Source organism: Channa argus, unplaced genomic scaffold (assembly GCF_033026475.1).
Source record: "Channa argus isolate prfri unplaced genomic scaffold, Channa argus male v1.0 Contig132, whole genome shotgun sequence".
NCBI lineage: Eukaryota > Metazoa > Chordata > Actinopteri > Anabantiformes > Channidae > Channa > Channa argus.
This window is the reverse complement of record NW_027125351.1, coordinates 3-20,093: the sequence shown is the minus strand read 5'-3', so window position 1 is coordinate 20,093 and position 20,091 is coordinate 3. Positions and strand designations below refer to the sequence as shown.

General features: G+C 41.4%; 20 pseudogenes; all 20 read left to right on the top strand.

Annotated features, from left to right (window-relative positions):
* Positions 1-445: 445 nt before the first annotated feature.
* On the top strand, positions 446-564 carry LOC137121963 (5S ribosomal RNA; annotated as a pseudogene).
* Positions 565-1,429: 865 nt separating this feature from the next.
* LOC137121933 (5S ribosomal RNA) lies at positions 1,430-1,548 on the top strand (annotated as a pseudogene).
* An 870-nt stretch (positions 1,549-2,418) lies between these two features.
* Positions 2,419-2,537, top strand: LOC137121915 (5S ribosomal RNA; annotated as a pseudogene).
* An 857-nt stretch (positions 2,538-3,394) lies between these two features.
* On the top strand, positions 3,395-3,513 carry LOC137121914 (5S ribosomal RNA; annotated as a pseudogene).
* An 868-nt stretch (positions 3,514-4,381) lies between these two features.
* Positions 4,382-4,500, top strand: LOC137121972 (5S ribosomal RNA; annotated as a pseudogene).
* Positions 4,501-5,367: 867 nt separating this feature from the next.
* On the top strand, positions 5,368-5,486 carry LOC137121931 (5S ribosomal RNA; annotated as a pseudogene).
* Positions 5,487-6,343: 857 nt separating this feature from the next.
* LOC137121971 (5S ribosomal RNA) lies at positions 6,344-6,462 on the top strand (annotated as a pseudogene).
* An 857-nt stretch (positions 6,463-7,319) lies between these two features.
* On the top strand, positions 7,320-7,438 carry LOC137121957 (5S ribosomal RNA; annotated as a pseudogene).
* Positions 7,439-8,304: 866 nt separating this feature from the next.
* Positions 8,305-8,423, top strand: LOC137121920 (5S ribosomal RNA; annotated as a pseudogene).
* Positions 8,424-9,290: 867 nt separating this feature from the next.
* LOC137121956 (5S ribosomal RNA) lies at positions 9,291-9,409 on the top strand (annotated as a pseudogene).
* An 867-nt stretch (positions 9,410-10,276) lies between these two features.
* LOC137121922 (5S ribosomal RNA) lies at positions 10,277-10,395 on the top strand (annotated as a pseudogene).
* An 857-nt stretch (positions 10,396-11,252) lies between these two features.
* LOC137121966 (5S ribosomal RNA) lies at positions 11,253-11,371 on the top strand (annotated as a pseudogene).
* Positions 11,372-12,228: 857 nt separating this feature from the next.
* On the top strand, positions 12,229-12,347 carry LOC137121976 (5S ribosomal RNA; annotated as a pseudogene).
* An 865-nt stretch (positions 12,348-13,212) lies between these two features.
* LOC137121965 (5S ribosomal RNA) lies at positions 13,213-13,331 on the top strand (annotated as a pseudogene).
* Positions 13,332-14,201: 870 nt separating this feature from the next.
* Positions 14,202-14,320, top strand: LOC137121981 (5S ribosomal RNA; annotated as a pseudogene).
* An 857-nt stretch (positions 14,321-15,177) lies between these two features.
* Positions 15,178-15,296, top strand: LOC137121942 (5S ribosomal RNA; annotated as a pseudogene).
* An 868-nt stretch (positions 15,297-16,164) lies between these two features.
* On the top strand, positions 16,165-16,283 carry LOC137121970 (5S ribosomal RNA; annotated as a pseudogene).
* Positions 16,284-17,150: 867 nt separating this feature from the next.
* LOC137121954 (5S ribosomal RNA) lies at positions 17,151-17,269 on the top strand (annotated as a pseudogene).
* An 867-nt stretch (positions 17,270-18,136) lies between these two features.
* Positions 18,137-18,255, top strand: LOC137121960 (5S ribosomal RNA; annotated as a pseudogene).
* An 857-nt stretch (positions 18,256-19,112) lies between these two features.
* LOC137121955 (5S ribosomal RNA) lies at positions 19,113-19,231 on the top strand (annotated as a pseudogene).
* Positions 19,232-20,091: the final 860 nt, after the last annotated feature.

Sequence of the window (20,091 nt, the reverse complement as noted above, 5' to 3'; positions counted from 1 at the left end):
TGTAAATAGTATTAAATCTGTAGGGGTGGACTGCCATTTTCTTTTGATCGTTTTCACATTAGGGAGTTAGGGTTAGCGACTGTCTTTTGGTTTGTTTATTTCTATCAGGCTAGCTAGCACTTTCTGTGGGAAATGGCTTATTTTGTTTATTATGTTGGCCTTGGTTCGCCCTGAGTTGTAGTGTCATGTTTTGTTTGACACTTTCTTTCGTTTAAAATAAATATCATTCTGTTGGAACATCTCGATCCTGGATTTTGGTTTGGGGATCGGAGAGGGAACATGCTAATTTATCTTTGTATGTTGCACCCTGACCCCCTAGACAGGGGCGTAACAGACCAGTACAGTTATAGTACTTTGTACTTTGCCACATTTATCTTCTTCTTAGCAAGTGTCATGCATTCTGCTTCTCAAGCGTTTTTAAGAGCTGTTGATGATGTCAAATGCAGCTTACGGCCACACCGCTCTCTAAGCGCCCGATCTCGTCCGATCTCGGCAGCCAAATAGAGCCGGGCCTTGTTAGTACTTGGTAGGAAGACCGCCTGGGAATACCAGGTGCTGTAAGCTTTGTTGCTTGGGTTTACGGGCAGCACAAGCTGGTGTTACTGCCTATTTATTCATAGAAATTGTTCTATATTTTCATCAAATTTTGTTCTTTCATTGCTGTTTTGCTACTTTATTGGTTTTTCAACCATCGTGCTTCATTACTAGTAGACCATGTTACGGTCCTGGCCATATGTGTTGTTTTTATTTTCTCGTTCTTATAGGTGCTCTTCCTGATTGGCCGGATTGAGGGGCAGTACAGGAAGCAGATTGGTCCATCCTACACTTCCTGGAGTTTTAAAAGTACGGTTCCCAACAGCTAGCGAGGCTCTTTCTGGCATCAGCACCTGTTTGCTGTTCTTGGTTTCCAAACCTTATTTAGCATTTTTGAATTGTTAGGTTTTGTGCCGTGGTTTTGTTTATAAATTGTATATTTCGTAAATAGTATTAAATCTGTAGGGGTGAACAGCCATTTTCTTTTGATTGTTTTCTCTTGTTTTCACATTAGGGAGTTAGGGTTAGCGACTGTCTTTTGGTTTGTTTATTTCTATCAGGCTAGCTAGCACTTTCTGTGGGAAATGGCTTATTTTGTTTATTATGTTGGCCTTGGTTCGCCCTGAGTTGTAGTGTCATGTTTTGTTTGACACTTTTTCGTTTAAAATAAATATCATTCTGTTGGAACATCTCGATCCTGGATTTTGGTTTGGGAATCGGAGAGGGAACATGCTAATTTATCTTTGTATGTTGCACCCTGACCCCCTAGACAGGGGCGTAACAGACCAGTACAGTTATAGTACTTTGTACTTTGCCACATTTATCTTCTTCTTAGCAAGTGTCATGCATTCTGCTTCTCCAGCGTTTTTAAGAGCTGTTGATGATGTAAAATGCAGCTTACGGCCACACCGCTCTCTAAGCGCCCGATCTCGTCCGATCTCGGCAGCCAAATAGAGCCGGGCCTGGTTAGTACTTGGTAGGAAGACCGCCTGGGAATACCAGGTGCTGTAAGCTTTTTTGCTTGGGTTTACGGGCAGCACAAGCTGGTGTTACTGCCTATTTATTCATAGAAATTGTTCTATATTTTCATCAAATTTTGTTCTTTCATTGCTGTTTTGCTACTTTATTGGTTTGCCAACCATCGTGCTTCATTACTAGTAGACCATGTTACGGTCCTGGCCATATGTGTTGTTTTTATTTTTTTATGTTCTTATTGGTGCCCTGCCTGATTGGCTGGATTGGGGGGCAGTACAGGAAGCTGATTGGTCCATCCTACACTTCCTGGAGTTTTAAAAGTACGGTTCCCAACAGCTAGCGAGGCTCTTTCTGGCATCAGCACCTGTTTGCTGTTCTTGGTTTCCAAACCTTATTTAGCATTTTTGAATTGTTAGGTTTTGTGCCGTGGTTTTGTTTATAAATTGTATATTTTGTAAATAGTATTAAATCTGTAGGGGTGGACTGCCATTTTTATTTTGATTGTTTTCTCTTGTTTTCACATTAGGGAGTTAGGGTTAGCGACTGTCTTTTGGTTTGTTTCTTTCTATCAGGCTAGCTAGCACTTTCTGTGGGAAATGGCTTATTTTGTTTATTATGTTGGCCTTGGTTCGCCCTGAGTTGTAGTGTCATGTTTTGTTTGACACTTTCTTTCGTTTAAAATAAATATCATTCTGTTGGAACATCTCAATCCTGGATTTTGGTTTGGGGATCGGAGAGGGAACATGCAAATTTATCTTTGTATGTTTCACCCTGACCCCCTAGACAGGGGCGTAACAGACCAGTACAGTTATAGTACTTTGTACTTTGCCACATTTATCTTCTTCTTAGCAAGTGTCATGCATTCTGCTTCTCTAGCGTTTTTAAGAGCTGTTGATGATGTCAAATGCATGTTACGGCCACACCGCTCTCTAAGCGCCCGATCTCGTCCGATCTCGGCAGCCAAATAGGGCCGGGCCTGGTTAGTACTTGGTAGGAAGACCGCCTGGGAATACCAGGTGCTGTAAGCTTTTTTGCTTGGGTTTACGGGCAGCACAAGCTGGTGTTACTGCCTATTTATTCATAGAAATTGTTCTATTTTTTCATCAAATTTTGTTCTTTCATTGCTGTTTTGCTACTTTATTGGTTTGCCAACCAACGTGCTTCATTACTAGTAGACCATGTTACGGTCCTGGCCATATGTGTTGTTTTTATTTTCTTGTTCTTATAGGTGCCCTGCCTGATTGGCCGGATTGGGGGGCAGTACAGGAAGCTGATTGGTCCATCCTACACTTCATGGAGTTTTAAAAGTACGGTTCCCAACAGCTAGCGAGGCTTTTTCTGGCATCAGCACCTGTTTGCTGTTCTTGGTTTCCAAACCTTATTTAGCATTTTTGAATTGTTAGGTTTTGTGCCGTGGTTTTGTTTATAAATTGTATATTTTGTAAATAGTATTAAATCTGTAGGGGTGAACTGCCATTTTCTTTGGACTGTTTTCACATTAGGGAGTTAGGGTTAGCGACTGTCTTTTGGTTTGTTTCTTTCTATCAGGCTAGCTAGCACTTTCTGTGGGAAATGGCTTATTTTGTTTATTATGTTGGCCTTGGTTCGCCCTGAGTTGTAGTGTCATGTTTTGTTTGACACTTTCTTTCGTTTAAAATAAATATCATTCTGGTGGAACATCTCGATCCTGGATTTTGGTTTGGGGATTGGAGAGGGAAAATGCTAATTTATCTTTGTATGTTGCACCCTGACCCCCTAGACAGGGGCGTAACAGACCAGTACAGTTATAGTACTTTGTACTTTGCCACATTTATCTTCTTCTTAGCAAGTGTCATGCATTCTGCTTCTCCAGCGTTTTTAAGAGCTGTTGATGATGTCAAATGCAGCTTACGGCCACACCGCTCTCTAAGCGCCCGATCTCGTCCGATCTCGGCAGCCAAATAGAGCTGGGCCTGGTTAGTACTTGGTAGGAAGACCGCCTGGGAATACCAGGTGCTGTAAGCTTTTTTGCTTGGGTTTACGGGCAGCACAAGCTGGTGTTACTGCCTATTTATTCATAGAAATTGTTCTATATTTTCATCAAATTTTGTTCATTCATTGCTGTTTTGCTACTTTATTGGTTTGTCAACCATCGTGCTTCAGTACTAGTAGACCATGTTACAGTCCTGGCCATATGTGTTGTTTTTATTTTCTTGTTCTTATAGGTGCCCTGCCTGATTGGCCGGATTTGGGGGAAGTACAGGAAGCTGATTGGTCCATCCTACACTTCCTGGAGTTTTAAAAGTACGGTTCCCAACAGCTAGCGAGGCTCTTTCTGGCATCAGCACCTGTTTGCTGTTCTTGGTTTCCAAACCTTATTTAGCATTTTTGAATTGTTAGGTTTTGTGCCGTGGTTTTGTTTATAAATTGTATATTTTGTAAATAGTATTAAATCTGTAGGGGTGGACTGCCATTTTTCTTTTGATTGTTTTCTCTTGTTTTCACATTAGGGAGTTAGGGTTAGCGACTGTCTTTTGGTTTGTTTCTTTCTATCAGGCTAGCTAGCACTTTCTGTGGGAAATGGCTTATTTTGTTTATTATGTTGGCCTTGGTTCGCCCTGAGTTGTAGTGTCATGTTTTGTTTGACACTTTCTTTCGTTTAAAATAAATATCATTCTGTTGGAACATCTCAATCCTGGATTTTGGTTTGGGGATCGGAGAGGGAACATGCAAATTTATCTTTGTATGTTTCACCCTGACCCCCTAGACAGGGGCGTAACAGACCAGTACAGTTATAGTACTTTGTACTTTGCCACATTTATCTTCTTCTTAGCAAGTGTCATGCATTCTGCTTCTCTAGCGTTTTTAAGAGCTGTTGATGATATCAAATGCATGTTACGGCCACACCGCTCTCTAAGCGCCCGATCTCGTCCGATCTCGGCAGCCAAATAGAGCCGGGCCTGGTTAGTACTTGGTAGGAAGACCGCCTGGGAATACCAGGTGCTGTAAGCTTTTTTGCTTGGGTTTACGGGCAGCACAAGCTGGTGTTACTGCCTATTTATTCATAGAAATTGTTCTATATTTTCATCAAATTTTGTTCTTTCATTGCTGTTTTGCTACTTTATTGGTTTGTCAACCATCGTGCTTCATTACTAATAGACCATGTTACGGTCCTGGCCATATGTGTTGTTTTTATTTTCTTGTTCTTATAGGTGCCCTGCCTGATTGGCCGGATTTGGGGGAAGTACAGGAAGCTGATTGGTCCATCCTACACTTCCTGGAGTTTTAAAAGTACGGTTCCCAACAGCTAGCGAGGCTCTTTCTGGCAGCAGCACCTGTTTGCTGTTCTTGCTTTCCAAACCTTATTTAGCATTTTTGAATTGTTAGGTTTTGTGCCGTGGTTTTGTTTATAAATTGTATATTTTGTAAATAGTATTAAATCTGTAGGGGTGGACTGCCATTTTCTTTTGATTGTTTTCTCTTGTTTTCACATTAGGGAGTTAAGGTTAGCGACTGTCTTTTGGTTTGTTTATTTCTATCAGGCTAGCTAGCACTTTCTGTGGGAAATGGCTTATTTTGTTTATTATGTTGGCCTTGGTTCGCCCTGAGTTGTTGTGTCAATTTTTGTTTGACACTTTCTTTCGTTTAAAATAAATATCATTCTGTTGGAACATCTCGATCCTGGATTTTGGTTTGGGGATCGGAGAGGGAACATGTTAATTTATCTTTGTATGTTGCACCCTGACCCCCTAGACAGGGGCGTAACAGACCAGTACAGTTATAGTACTTTGTACTTTGCCACATTTATCTTCCTCTTAGCAAGTGTCATGCATTCTGCTTCTCCAGCGTTTTTAAGAGCTGTTGATGATGTCAAATGCAGCTTACGGCCACACCGCTCTCTAAGCGCCCGATCTCGTCCGATCTCGGCAGCCAAATAGAGCCGGGCCTGGTTAGTACTTGGTAGGAAGACCGCCTGGGAATACCAGGTGCTGTAAGCTTTTTTGCTTGGGTTTACGGGCAGCACAAGCTGGTGTTACTGCCTATTTATTCATAGAAATTGTTCTATATTTTCATCAAATTTTGTTCTTTCATTGCTGTTTTGCTACTTTATTGGTTTGCCAACCATCGTGCTTCATTACTAGTAGACCATGTTACGGTCCTTGCCATATGTGTTGTTTTTATTTTCTTGTTCTTATAGGTGCCCTGCCTGATTGGCCGGATTGGGGGGCAGTACAGGAAGCTGATTTGTCCATCCTACACTTCCTGGAGTTTTAAAAGTACTGTTCCCAACAGCTAGCGAGGCTCTTTCTGGCATCAGCACCTGTTTGCTGTTCTTGGTTTCCAAACCTTATTTAGCATTTTTGAATTGTTAGGTTTTGTGCCGTGGTTTTGTTTATAAATTGTATATTTTGTAAATAGTATTAAATCTGTAGGGGTGAACTGCCATTTTCTTTGGACTGTTTTCACATTAGGGAGTTAGGGTTAGCGACTGTCTTTTGGTTTGTTTCTTTCTATCAGGCTAGCTAGCACTTTCTGTGGGAAATGGCTTATTTTGTTTATTATGTTGGCCTTGGTTCGCCCTGAGTTGTAGTGTCATGTTTTGTTTGACACTTTCTTTCGTTTAAAATAAATATCATTCTGTTGGAACATCTCGATCCTGGATTTTGGTTTGGGGATCGGAGAGGGAACATGCAAATTTATCTTTGTATGTTTCACCCTGACCCCCTAGACAGGGGCGTAACAGACCAGTACAGTTATAGTACTTTGTACGTTGCCACATTTATCTTCTTCTTAGCAAGTGTCATGCATTCTGCTTCTCTAGCGTTTTTAAGAGCTGTTGATGATGTCAAATGCATGTTACGGCCACACCGCTCTCTAAGCGCCCGATCTCGTCCGATCTCGGCAGCCAAATAGAGCCGGGCCTGGTTAGTACTTGGTAGGAAGACCGCCTGGGAATACCAGGTGCTGTAAGCTTTTTTGCTTGGGTTTACGGGCAGCACAAGCTGGTGTTACTGCCTATTTATTCATAGAAATTGTTATATATTTTCATCAAATTTTGTTCTTTCATTGCTGTTTTGCTACTTTATTGGTTTGTCAACCATCGTGCTTCATTACTAATAGACCATGTTACGGTCCTGGCCATATGTGTTGTTTTTATTTTGTTGTTCTTATAGGTGCCCTGCCTGATTGGCCGGATTTGGGGGAAGTACAGGAAGCTGATTGGTCCATCCTACACTTCCTGGAGTTTTAAAAGTATGGTTCCCAACAGCTAGCGAGGCTCTTTCTGGCATCAGCACCTGTTTGCTGTTCTTGGTTTCTAAACCTTATTTAGCATTTTTGAATTGTTAGGTTTTGTGCCGTGGTTTTGTTTATAAATTGTATATTTTGTAAATAGTATTAAATCTGTAGGGGTGAACTGCCATTTTCTTTGGACTGTTTTCACATTAGGGAGTTAGGGTTAGTGACTGTCTTTTGGTTTGTTTATTTCTATCAGGCTAGCTAGCACTTTCTGTGGGAAATGGGTTATTTTGTTTATTATGTTGGCCTTGGTTCGCCCTGAGTTGTAGTGTCATGTTTTGTTTGACACTTTCTTTCGTTTAAAATAAATATCATTCTGTTGGAACATCTCGATCCTGGATTTTGGTTTGGGGATCGGAGAGGGAACATGCTAATTTATCTTTGTATGTTGCACCCTGACCCCCTAGACAGGGGCGTAACAGACCAGTACAGTTATAGTACTTTGTACTTTGCCACATTTATCTTCTTCTTAGCAAGTGTCATGCATTCTGCTTCTCTAGCGTTTTTAAGAGCTGTTGATGATGTCAAATGCAGCTTACGGCCACACCACTCTCTAAGCGCCCGATCTCGTCCGATCTCGGCAGCCAAATTGGGCCGGGCCTGGTTAGTACTTGGTAGGAAGACCGCCTGGGAATACCAGGTGCTGTAAGCTTTTTTGCTTGGGTTTACGGGCAGCACAAGCTGGTGTTACTGCCTATTTATTCATAGAAATTGTTCTATATTTTCATCAAATTTTGTTCTTTCATTGCTGTTTTGCTACTTTATTGGTTTGTCAACCATCGTGCTTCATTACTAATAGACCATGTTACGGTCCTGGCCATATGTGTTGTTTTTATTTTCTTGTTCTTATAGGTGCCCTGCCTGATTGGCCGGATTGGGGGGCAGTACAGGAGGCTGATTGGTCCATCCTACACTTGCTGGAGTTTAAAAGTACGGTTCCCAACAGCTAGCGAGGCTCTTTCTGGCATCAGCACCTGTTTGCTGTTCTTGGTTTCCAAACCTTATTTAGCATTTTTGAATTGTTAGGTTTTGTGCCGTGGTTTTGTTTATAAATTGTATATTTTGTAAATAGTATTAAATCTGTAGGGGTGGACTGCCATTTTCTTTTGATTGTTTTCTCTTGTTTTCACATTAGGGAGTTAGGGTTAGCGACTGTCTTTTGGTTTGTTTATTTCTATCAGGCTAGCTAGCACTTTCTGTGGGAAATGGCTTATTTTGTTTATTATGTTGGCCTTGGTTCGCCCTGAGTTGTAGTGTCATGTTTTGTTTGACACTTTCTTTCGTTTAAAATAAATATCATTCTGTTGGAACATCTCGACCCTGGATTTTGGTTTGGGGATCGGAGAGGGAACATGCTAATTTATCTTTGTATGTTGCACCCTGACCCCCTAGACAGGGGCGTAACAGACCAGTACAGTTATAGTACTTTGTACTTTTCCACATTTATCTTCTTCTTAGCAAGTGTCATGCATTCTGCTTCTCCAGCGTTTTTATGAGCTGTTGATGATGTCAAATGCAGCTTACGGCCACACCGCTCTCTAAGCGCCCGATCTCGTCCGATCTCGGCAGCCAAATAGAGCCGGGCCTGGTTAGTACTTGGTAGGAAGACCGCCTGGGAATACCAGGTGCTGTAAGCTTTTTTGCTTGGGTTTACGGGCAGCACAAGCTGGTGTTACTGCCTATTTATTCATAGAAATTGTTCTATATTTTCATCAAATTTTGTTCTTTCATTGCTGTTTTGCTACTTTATTGGTTTGCCAACCATCGTGCTTCATTACTAGTAGACCATGTTACGGTCCTGGCCATATGTGTTGTTTTTATTTTCTTGTTCTTATAGGTGCCCTGCCTGATTGGCCGGATTGGGGGGCAGTACAGGAAGCTGATTGGTCCATCCTACACTTCCTGGAGTTTTAAAAGTACGGTTCCCAACAGCTAGCGAGGCTCTTTCTGGCATCAGCACCTGTTTGCTGTTCTTGGTTTCCAAACCTTATTTAGCATTTTTGAATTGTTAGGTTTTGTGCCGTGGTTTTGTTTATAAATTGTATATTTTGTAAATAGTATTAAATCTGTAGGGGTGAACAGCCATTTTCTTTTGATTGTTTTCTCTTGTTTTCACATTAGGGAGTTAGGGTTAGCGACTGTCTTTTGGTTTGTTTATTTCTATCAGGCTAGCTAGCACTTTCTGTGGGAAATGGCTTATTTTGTTTATTATGTTGGCCTTGGTTCGCCCTGAGTTGTAGTGTCATGTTTTGTTTGACACTTTCTTTCGTTTAAAATAAATATCATTCTGTTGGAACATCTCGATCCTGGATTTTGGTTTGGGGATCGGAGAGGGAACATGCTAATTTATCTCTGTATGTTGCACCCTGACCCCCTGGACAGGGGCGTAACAGACCACTACAGTTATAGTACTTTGTACTTTGCCACATTTATCTTCTTCTTAGCAAGTTTCATGCATTCTGCTTCTCCAACGTTTTTAAGAGCTGTTGATGATGTCAAATGCAGCTTACGGCCACACCGCTCTCTAAGCGCCCGATCTCGTCCGATCTCGACAGCCAAATAGAGCCGGGCCTGGTTAGTACTTGGTAGGAAGACCGCGTGGGAATACCAGGTGCTGTAAGCTTTTTTGCTTGGGTTTACGGGCAGCACAAGCTGGTGTTACTGCCTATTTATTCACAGAAATTGTTCTATATTTTCATCAAATTTTGTTCTTTCATTGCTGTTTTGCTACTTTATTGGTTTGTCAACCATCGTGCTTCATTACTAGTAGACCATGTTACGGTCCTGGCCATATGTGTTGTTTTTATTTTCTTGTTCTTATAGGTGCCCTGCCTGATTGGCCGGATTGGGGGGCAGTACAGGAAGCTGATTGGTCCATCCTACACTTCCTGGAGTTTTAAAAGTACGGTTCCCAACAGCTAGCGAGGCTCTTTCTGGCAGCAGCACCTGTTTGCTGTTCTTGGTTTCCAAACCTTATTTAGCATTTTTGAATTGTTAGGTTTTGTGCCGTGGTTTTGTTTATAAATTGTATATTTTGTAAATAGTATTAAATCTGTAGGGGTGAACAGCCATTTTCTTTTGATTGTTTTCTCTTGTTTTCACATTAGGGAGTTAGGGTTAGCGACTGTCTTTTGGTTTGTTTCTTTCTATCAGGCTAGCTAGCACTTTCTGTGGGAAATGGCTTATTTTGTTTATTATGTTGGCCTTGGTTCGCCCTGAGTTGTAGTGTCATGTTTTGTTTGACACTTTCTTTCGTTTAAAATAAATATCATTCTGTTGGAACATCTCGATACTGGATTTTGGTTTGGGGATCGGAGAGGGAACATGCTAATTTATCTTTGTATGTTGCACCCTGACCCCCTAGACAGGGGCGTAACAGACCAGTACAGTTATAGTACTTTGTACTTTGCCACATTTATCTTCTTCTTAGCAAGTGTCATGCATTCTGCTTCTCCAGCGTTTTTAAGAGCTGTTGATGATGTCAAATGCAGCTTACGGCCACACCGCTCTCTAAGCGCCCGATCTCGGCCGATCTCGGCAGCCAAATAGAGCCAGGCCTGGTTAGTACTTGGTAGGAAGACCGCCTGGGAATACCAGGTGCTGTAAGCTTTTTTGCTTGGGTTTACGGGCAGCACAAGCTGGTGTTACTGCCTATTTTTTCATAGAAATTGTTCTATATTTTCATCAAATTTTGTTCTTTCATTGCTGTTTTGCTACTTTATTGGTTTCTCAACCATCGTGCTTCATTACTAGTAGACCATGTTACGGTCCTGGCCATATGTGTTGTTTTTATTTTGTTGTTCTTATAGGTGCCCTGCCTGATTGGCCGGATTGGGGGGCAGTACAGGAAGCTGATTGGTCCATCCTACACTTCCTGGAGTTTTAAAAGTACGGTTCCCAACAGCTAGCGAGGCTCTTTCTGGCAGCAACACCTGTTTGCTGTTCTTGGTTTCCAAACCTTATTTAGCATTTTTGAATTGTTAGGTTTTGTGCCGTGGTTTTGTTTATAAATTGTATATTTTGTAAATAGTATTAAATCTGTAGGGGTGGACTGCCATTTTCTTTTGATCGTTTTCACATTAGGGAGTTAGGGTTAGCGACTGTCTTTTGGTTTGTTTATTTCTATCAGGCTAGCTAGCACTTTCTGTGGGAAATGGCTTATTTTGTTTATTATGTTGGCCTTGGTTCGCCCTGAGTTGTAGTGTCATGTTTTGTTTGACACTTTCTTTCGTTTAAAATAAATATCATTCTGTTGGAACATCTCAATCCTGGATTTTGGTTTGGGGATCGGAGAGGGAACATGCTAATTTATCTTTGTATGTTTCACCCTGACCCCCTAGACAGGGGCGTAACAGACCAGTACAGTTATAGTACTTTGTACTTTGCCACATTTATCTTCTTCTTAGCAAGTTTCATGCATTCTGCTTCTCCAACGTTTTTAAGAGCTGTTGATGATGTCAAATGCAGCTTACGGCCACACCGCTCTCTAAGCGCCCGATCTAGTCCGATCTCGGCAGCCAAATAGAGCCGGGCCTGGTTAGTACTTGGTAGGAAGACCGCGTGGGAATACCAGGTGCTGTAAGCTTTTTTGCTTGGGTTTACGGGCAGCACAAGCTGGTGTTACTGCCTATTTATTCATAGAAATTGTTCTATATTTTCATCAAATTTTGTTCTTTCATTGCTGTTTTGCTACTTTATTGGTTTGTCAACCATCGTGCTTCATTACTAGTAGACCATGTTACGGTCCTGGCCATATGTGTTGTTTTTATTTTCTTGTTCTTATAGGTGCCCTGCCTGATTGGCCGGATTGGGGGGCAGTACAGGAAGCTGATTGGTCCATTCTACACTTCCTGGAGTTTTAAAAGTACGGTTCCCAACAGCTAGCGAGGCTCTTTCTGGCAGCAGCACCTGTTTGCTGTTCTTGGTTTCCAAACCTTATTTAGCATTTTTGAATTGTTAGGTTTTGTGCCGTGGATTTGTTTATAAATTGTATATTTTGTAAATAGTATTAAATCTGTAGGGGTGGACTGCCATTTTCTTTTGATCGTTTTCACATTAGGGAGTTAGGGTTAGCGACTGTCTTTTGGTTTGTTTATTTCTATCAGGCTAGCTAGCACTTTCTGTGGGAAATGGCTTATTTTGTTTATTATGTTGGCCTTGGTTCGCCCTGAGTTGTAGTGTCATGTTTTGTTTGACACTTTCTTTCGTTTAAAATAAATATCATTCTGTTGGAACATCTCGATCCTGGATTTTGGTTTGGGGATCGGAGAGGGAACATGCTAATTTATCTTTGTATGTTGCACCCTGACCCCCTAGACAGGGGCGTAACAGACCAGTACAGTTATAGTACTTTGTACTTTGCCACATTTATCTTCTTCTTAGCAAGTGTCATGCATTCTGCTTCTCAAGCGTTTTTAAGAGCTGTTGATGATGTCAAATGCAGCTTACGGCCACACCGCTCTCTAAGCGCCCGATCTCGTCCGATCTCGGCAGCCAAATAGAGCCGGGCCTGGTTAGTACTTGGTAGGAAGACCGCCTGGGAATACCAGGTGCTGTAAGCTTTGTTGCTTGGGTTTACGGGCAGCACAAGCTGGTGTTACTGCCTATTTATTCATAGAAATTGTTCTATATTTTCATCAAATTTTGTTCTTTCATTGCTGTTTTGCTACTTTATTGGTTTTTCAACCATCGTGCTTCATTACTAGTAGACCATGTTACGGTCCTGGCCATATGTGTTGTTTTTATTTTCTCGTTCTTATAGGTGCTCTTCCTGATTGGCCGGATTGAGGGGCAGTACAGGAAGCAGATTGGTCCATCCTACACTTCCTGGAGTTTTAAAAGTACGGTTCCCAACAGCTAGCGAGGCTCTTTCTGGCATCAGCACCTGTTTGCTGTTCTTGGTTTCCAAACCTTATTTAGCATTTTTGAATTGTTAGGTTTTGTGCCGTGGTTTTGTTTATAAATTGTATATTTCGTAAATAGTATTAAATCTGTAGGGGTGAACAGCCATTTTCTTTTGATTGTTTTCTCTTGTTTTCACATTAGGGAGTTAGGGTTAGCGACTGTCTTTTGGTTTGTTTATTTCTATCAGGCTAGCTAGCACTTTCTGTGGGAAATGGCTTATTTTGTTTATTATGTTGGCCTTGGTTCGCCCTGAGTTGTAGTGTCATGTTTTGTTTGACACTTTTTCGTTTAAAATAAATATCATTCTGTTGGAACATCTCGATCCTGGATTTTGGTTTGGGAATCGGAGAGGGAACATGCTAATTTATCTTTGTATGTTGCACCCTGACCCCCTAGACAGGGGCGTAACAGACCAGTACAGTTATAGTACTTTGTACTTTGCCACATTTATCTTCTTCTTAGCAAGTGTCATGCATTCTGCTTCTCCAGCGTTTTTAAGAGCTGTTGATGATGTAAAATGCAGCTTACGGCCACACCGCTCTCTAAGCGCCCGATCTCGTCCGATCTCGGCAGCCAAATAGAGCCGGGCCTGGTTAGTACTTGGTAGGAAGACCGCCTGGGAATACCAGGTGCTGTAAGCTTTTTTGCTTGGGTTTACGGGCAGCACAAGCTGGTGTTACTGCCTATTTATTCATAGAAATTGTTCTATATTTTCATCAAATTTTGTTCTTTCATTGCTGTTTTGCTACTTTATTGGTTTGCCAACCATCGTGCTTCATTACTAGTAGACCATGTTACGGTCCTGGCCATATGTGTTGTTTTTATTTTTTTATGTTCTTATAGGTGCCCTGCCTGATTGGCTGGATTGGGGGGCAGTACAGGAAGCTGATTGGTCCATCCTACACTTCCTGGAGTTTTAAAAGTACGGTTCCCAACAGCTAGCGAGGCTCTTTCTGGCATCAGCACCTGTTTGCTGTTCTTGGTTTCCAAACCTTATTTAGCATTTTTGAATTGTTAGGTTTTGTGCCGTGGTTTTGTTTATAAATTGTATATTTTGTAAATAGTATTAAATCTGTAGGGGTGGACTGCCATTTTTATTTTGATTGTTTTCTCTTGTTTTCACATTAGGGAGTTAGGGTTAGCGACTGTCTTTTGGTTTGTTTCTTTCTATCAGGCTAGCTAGCACTTTCTGTGGGAAATGGCTTATTTTGTTTATTATGTTGGCCTTGGTTCGCCCTGAGTTGTAGTGTCATGTTTTGTTTGACACTTTCTTTCGTTTAAAATAAATATCATTCTGTTGGAACATCTCAATCCTGGATTTTGGTTTGGGGATCGGAGAGGGAACATGCAAATTTATCTTTGTATGTTTCACCCTGACCCCCTAGACAGGGGCGTAACAGACCAGTACAGTTATAGTACTTTGTACTTTGCCACATTTATCTTCTTCTTAGCAAGTGTCATGCATTCTGCTTCTCTAGCGTTTTTAAGAGCTGTTGATGATGTCAAATGCATGTTACGGCCACACCGCTCTCTAAGCGCCCGATCTCGTCCGATCTCGGCAGCCAAATAGGGCCGGGCCTGGTTAGTACTTGGTAGGAAGACCGCCTGGGAATACCAGGTGCTGTAAGCTTTTTTGCTTGGGTTTACGGGCAGCACAAGCTGGTGTTACTGCCTATTTATTCATAGAAATTGTTCTATTTTTTCATCAAATTTTGTTCTTTCATTGCTGTTTTGCTACTTTATTGGTTTGCCAACCAACGTGCTTCATTACTAGTAGACCATGTTACGGTCCTGGCCATATGTGTTGTTTTTATTTTCTTGTTCTTATAGGTGCCCTGCCTGATTGGCCGGATTGGGGGGCAGTACAGGAAGCTGATTGGTCCATCCTACACTTCATGGAGTTTTAAAAGTACGGTTCCCAACAGCTAGCGAGGCTTTTTCTGGCATCAGCACCTGTTTGCTGTTCTTGGTTTCCAAACCTTATTTAGCATTTTTGAATTGTTAGGTTTTGTGCCGTGGTTTTGTTTATAAATTGTATATTTTGTAAATAGTATTAAATCTGTAGGGGTGAACTGCCATTTTCTTTGGACTGTTTTCACATTAGGGAGTTAGGGTTAGCGACTGTCTTTTGGTTTGTTTCTTTCTATCAGGCTAGCTAGCACTTTCTGTGGGAAATGGCTTATTTTGTTTATTATGTTGGCCTTGGTTCGCCCTGAGTTGTAGTGTCATGTTTTGTTTGACACTTTCTTTCGTTTAAAATAAATATCATTCTGGTGGAACATCTCGATCCTGGATTTTGGTTTGGGGATTGGAGAGGGAAAATGCTAATTTATCTTTGTATGTTGCACCCTGACCCCCTAGACAGGGGCGTAACAGACCAGTACAGTTATAGTACTTTGTACTTTGCCACATTTATCTTCTTCTTAGCAAGTGTCATGCATTCTGCTTCTCCAGCGTTTTTAAGAGCTGTTGATGATGTCAAATGCAGCTTACGGCCACACCGCTCTCTAAGCGCCCGATCTCGTCCGATCTCGGCAGCCAAAAAGAGCTGGGCCTGGTTAGTACTTGGTAGGAAGACCGCCTGGGAATACCAGGTGCTGTAAGCTTTTTTGCTTGGGTTTACGGGCAGCACAAGCTGGTGTTACTGCCTATTTATTCATAGAAATTGTTCTATATTTTCATCAAATTTTGTTCATTCATTGCTGTTTTGCTACTTTATTGGTGTGTCAACCATCGTGCTTCATTACTAGTAGACCATGTTACAGTCCTGGCCATATGTGTTGTTTTTATTTTCTTGTTCTTATAGGTGCCCTGCCTGATTGGCCGGATTTGGGGGAAGTACAGGAAGCTGATTGGTCCATCCTACACTTCCTGGAGTTTTAAAAGTACGGTTCCCAACAGCTAGCGAGGCTCTTTCTGGCATCAGCACCTGTTTGCTGTTCTTGGTTTCCAAACCTTATTTAGCATTTTTGAATTGTTAGGTTTTGTGCCGTGGTTTTGTTTATAAATTGTATATTTTGTAAATAGTATTAAATCTGTAGGGGTGGACTGCCATTTTTCTTTTGATTGTTTTCTCTTGTTTTCACATTAGGGAGTTAGGGTTAGCGACTGTCTTTTGGTTTGTTTCTTTCTATCAGGCTAGCTAGCACTTTCTGTGGGAAATGGCTTATTTTGTTTATTATGTTGGCCTTGGTTCGCCCTGAGTTGTAGTGTCATGTTTTGTTTGACACTTTCTTTCGTTTAAAATAAATATCATTCTGTTGGAACATCTCAATCCTGGATTTTGGTTTGGGGATCGGAGAGGGAACATGCAAATTTATCTTTGTATGTTTCACCCTGACCCCCTAGACAGGGGCGTAACAGACCAGTACAGTTATAGTACTTTGTACTTTGCCACATTTATCTTCTTCTTAGCAAGTGTCATGCATTCTGCTTCTCTAGCGTTTTTAAGAGCTGTTGATGATATCAAATGCATGTTACGGCCACACCGCTCTCTAAGCGCCCGATCTCGTCCGATCTCGGCAGCCAAATAGAGCCGGGCCTGGTTAGTACTTGGTAGGAAGACCGCCTGGGAATACCAGGTGCTGTAAGCTTTTTTGCTTGGGTTTACGGGCAGCACAAGCTGGTGTTACTGCCTATTTATTCATAGAAATTGTTCTATATTTTCATCAAATTTTGTTCTTTCATTGCTGTTTTGCTACTTTATTGGTTTGTCAACCATCGTGCTTCATTACTAATAGACCATGTTACGGTCCTGGCCATATGTGTTGTTTTTATTTTCTTGTTCTTATAGGTGCCCTGCCTGATTGGCCGGATTTGGGGGAAGTACAGGAAGCTGATTGGTCCATCCTACACTTCCTGGAGTTTTAAAAGTACGGTTCCCAACAGCTAGCGAGGCTCTTTCTGGCAGCAGCACCTGTTTGCTGTTCTTGCTTTCCAAACCTTATTTAGCATTTTTGAATTGTTAGGTTTTGTGCCGTGGTTTTGTTTATAAATTGTATATTTTGTAAATAGTATTAAATCTGTAGGGGTGGACTGCCATTTTCTTTTGATTGTTTTCTCTTGTTTTCACATTAGGGAGTTAAGGTTAGCGACTGTCTTTTGGTTTGTTTATTTCTATCAGGCTAGCTAGCACTTTCTGTGGGAAATGGCTTATTTTGTTTATTATGTTGGCCTTGGTTCGCCCTGAGTTGTTGTGTCAATTTTTGTTTGACACTTTCTTTCGTTTAAAATAAATATCATTCTGTTGGAACATCTCGATCCTGGATTTTGGTTTGGGGATCGGAGAGGGAACATGTTAATTTATCTTTGTATGTTGCACCCTGACCCCCTAGACAGGGGCGTAACAGACCAGTACAGTTATAGTACTTTGTACTTTGCCACATTTATCTTCTTCTTAGCAAGTGTCATGCATTCTGCTTCTCCAGCGTTTTTAAGAGCTGTTGATGATGTCAAATGCAGCTTACGGCCACACCGCTCTCTAAGCGCCCGATCTCGTCCGATCTCGGCAGCCAAATAGAGCCGGGCCTGGTTAGTACTTGGTAGGAAGACCGCCTGGGAATACCAGGTGCTGTAAGCTTTTTTGCTTGGGTTTACGGGCAGCACAAGCTGGTGTTACTGCCTATTTATTCATAGAAATTGTTCTATATTTTCATCAAATTTTGTTCTTTCATTGCTGTTTTGCTACTTTATTGGTTTGCCAACCATCGTGCTTCATTACTAGTAGACCATGTTACGGTCCTTGCCATATGTGTTGTTTTTATTTTCTTGTTCTTATAGGTGCCCTGCCTGATTGGCCGGATTGGGGGGCAGTACAGGAAGCTGATTTGTCCATCCTACACTTCCTGGAGTTTTAAAAGTACTGTTCCCAACAGCTAGCGAGGCTCTTTCTGGCATCAGCACCTGTTTGCTGTTCTTGGTTTCCAAACCTTATTTAGCATTTTTGAATTGTTAGGTTTTGTGCCGTGGTTTTGTTTATAAATTGTATATTTTGTAAATAGTATTAAATCTGTAGGGGTGAACAGCCATTTTCTTTTGATTGTTTTCTCTTGTTTTCACATTAGGGAGTTAGGGTTAGCGTCTGTCTTTTGGTTTGTTTATTTCTATCAGGCTAGCTAGCACTTTCTGTGGGAAATGGCTTATTTTGTTTATTATGTTGGCCTTGGTTCGCCCTGAGTTGTAGTGTCATGTTTTGTTTGACACTTTCTTTCGTTTAAAATAAATATCATTCTGTTGGAACATCTCGATCCTGGATTTTGGTTTGGGGATCGGAGAGGGAAAATGCTAATTTATCTTTGTATGTTGCACCCTGACCCCCTAGACAGGGGCGTAACAGACCAGTACAGTTATAGTACTTTGTACTTTGACACATTTATCTTCTTCTTAGCAAGTGTCATGCATTCTGCTTCTCTAGCGTTTTTAAGAGCTGTTGATGATGTCAAATGCAGCTTACGGCCACACCGCTCTCTAAGCGCCCGATCTCGTCCGATCTCGGCAGCCAAATTGGGCCGGGCCTGGTTAGTACTTGGTAGGAAGACCGCCTGGGAATACCTGGTGCTGTAAGCTTTTTTGCTTGGGTTTACGGGCAGCACAAGCTGGTGTTACTGCCTATTTATTCATAGAAATTGTTCTATATTTTCATCAATTTTTGTTCTTTCATTGCTGTTTTGTTACTTTATTGGTTTGCCAACCATCGTGCTTCATTACTAGTAGACCATGTTACGGTCCTGGCCATATGTGTTTTTTTTATTTTCTTGTTCTTATAGGTGCCCTGCCTGATTGGCTGGATTGGGGGGCAGTACAGGAAGCTGATTGGTCCATCCTACACTTCCTGGAGTTTTAAAAGTACGGTTCCCAACAGCTAGCGAGGCTCTTTCTGGCATCAGCACCTGTTTGCTGTTCTTGGTTTCCAAACCTTATTTAGCATTTTTGAATTGTTAGGTTTTGTGCCGTGGTTTTGTTTATAAATTGTATATTTTGTAAATAGTATTAAATCTGTAGGGGTGAACTGCCATTTTCTTTGGATTGTTTTCACATTTGGGAGTTAGGGTTAGCGACTGTCTTTTGGTTTGTTTATTTCTATCAGGCTAGCTAGCACTTTCTGTGGGAAATGGCTTATTTTGTTTATTATGTTGGCCTTGGTTCACCCTGAGTTGTAGTGTCATGTTTTGTTTGACACTTTCTTTCGTTTAAAATAAATATCATTCTGTTGGAACATCTCAATCCTGGATTTTGGTTTGAGGATCGGAGAGGGAACATGCTAATTTATCTTTGTATGTTGCACCCTGACCCCCTGGACAGGGGCGTAACAGACCAGTACAGTTGTAGTACTTTGTACTTTGCCACATTTATCTTCTTCTTAGCAAGTTTCATGCATTCTGCTTCTCCAACGTTTTTAAGAGCTGTTGATGATGTCAAATGCAGCTTACGGCCACACCGCTCTCTAAGCGCCCGATCTCGTCCGATCTCGGCAGCCAAATAGAGCCGGGCCTGGTTAGTAGTTGGTAGGAAGACCGCCTGGGAATACCAGGTGCTGTAAGCTTTTTTGCTTGGGTTTACGGGCAGCACAAGCTGGTGTTACTGCCTATTTATTCATAGAAATTGTTCTATATTTTCATCAAATTTTGTTCTTTCATTGCTGTTTTGCTACTTTATTGGTTTGTCAACCATCGTGCTTCATTACTAGTAGACCATGTTACGGTCCTGGCCATATGTGTTGTTTTTATTTTGTTGTTCTTATAGGTGCCCTGCCTGATTGGCCGGATTTGGGGGAAGTACAGGTAGCTGATTGGTCCATCCTACACTTCCTGGAGTTTTAAAAGTACGGTTCCCAACAGCTAGCGAGGCTGTTTCTGGCAGCAGCACCTGTTTGCTGTTCTTGCTTTCCAAACCTTATTTAGCATTTTTGAATTGTTAGGTTTTGTGCCGTGGTTTTGTTTATAAATTGTATATTTTGTAAATAGTATTAAATCTGTAGGGGTGGACTGCCATTTTCTTTTGATTGTTTTCTCTTGTTTTCACATTAGGGAGTTAAGGTTAGCGACTGTCTTTTGGTTTGTTTATTTCTATCAGGCTAGCTAGCACTTTCTGTGGGAAATGGCTTATTTTGTTTATTATGTTGGCCTTGGTTCGCCCTGAGTTGTAGTGTCATGTTTTGTTTGACACTTTCTTTCGTTTAAAATAAATATCATTCTGTTGGAACATCTCGACCCTGGATTTTGGTTTGGGGATCGGAGAGGGAACATGCTAATTTATCTTTGTATGTTGCACCCTGACCCCCTAGACAGGGGCGTAACAGACCAGTACAGTTATAGTACTTTGTACTTTGCCACATTTATCTTCTTCTTAGCAAGTGTCATGCATTCTGCTTCTCCAGCGTTTTTAAGAGCTGTTGATGATGTC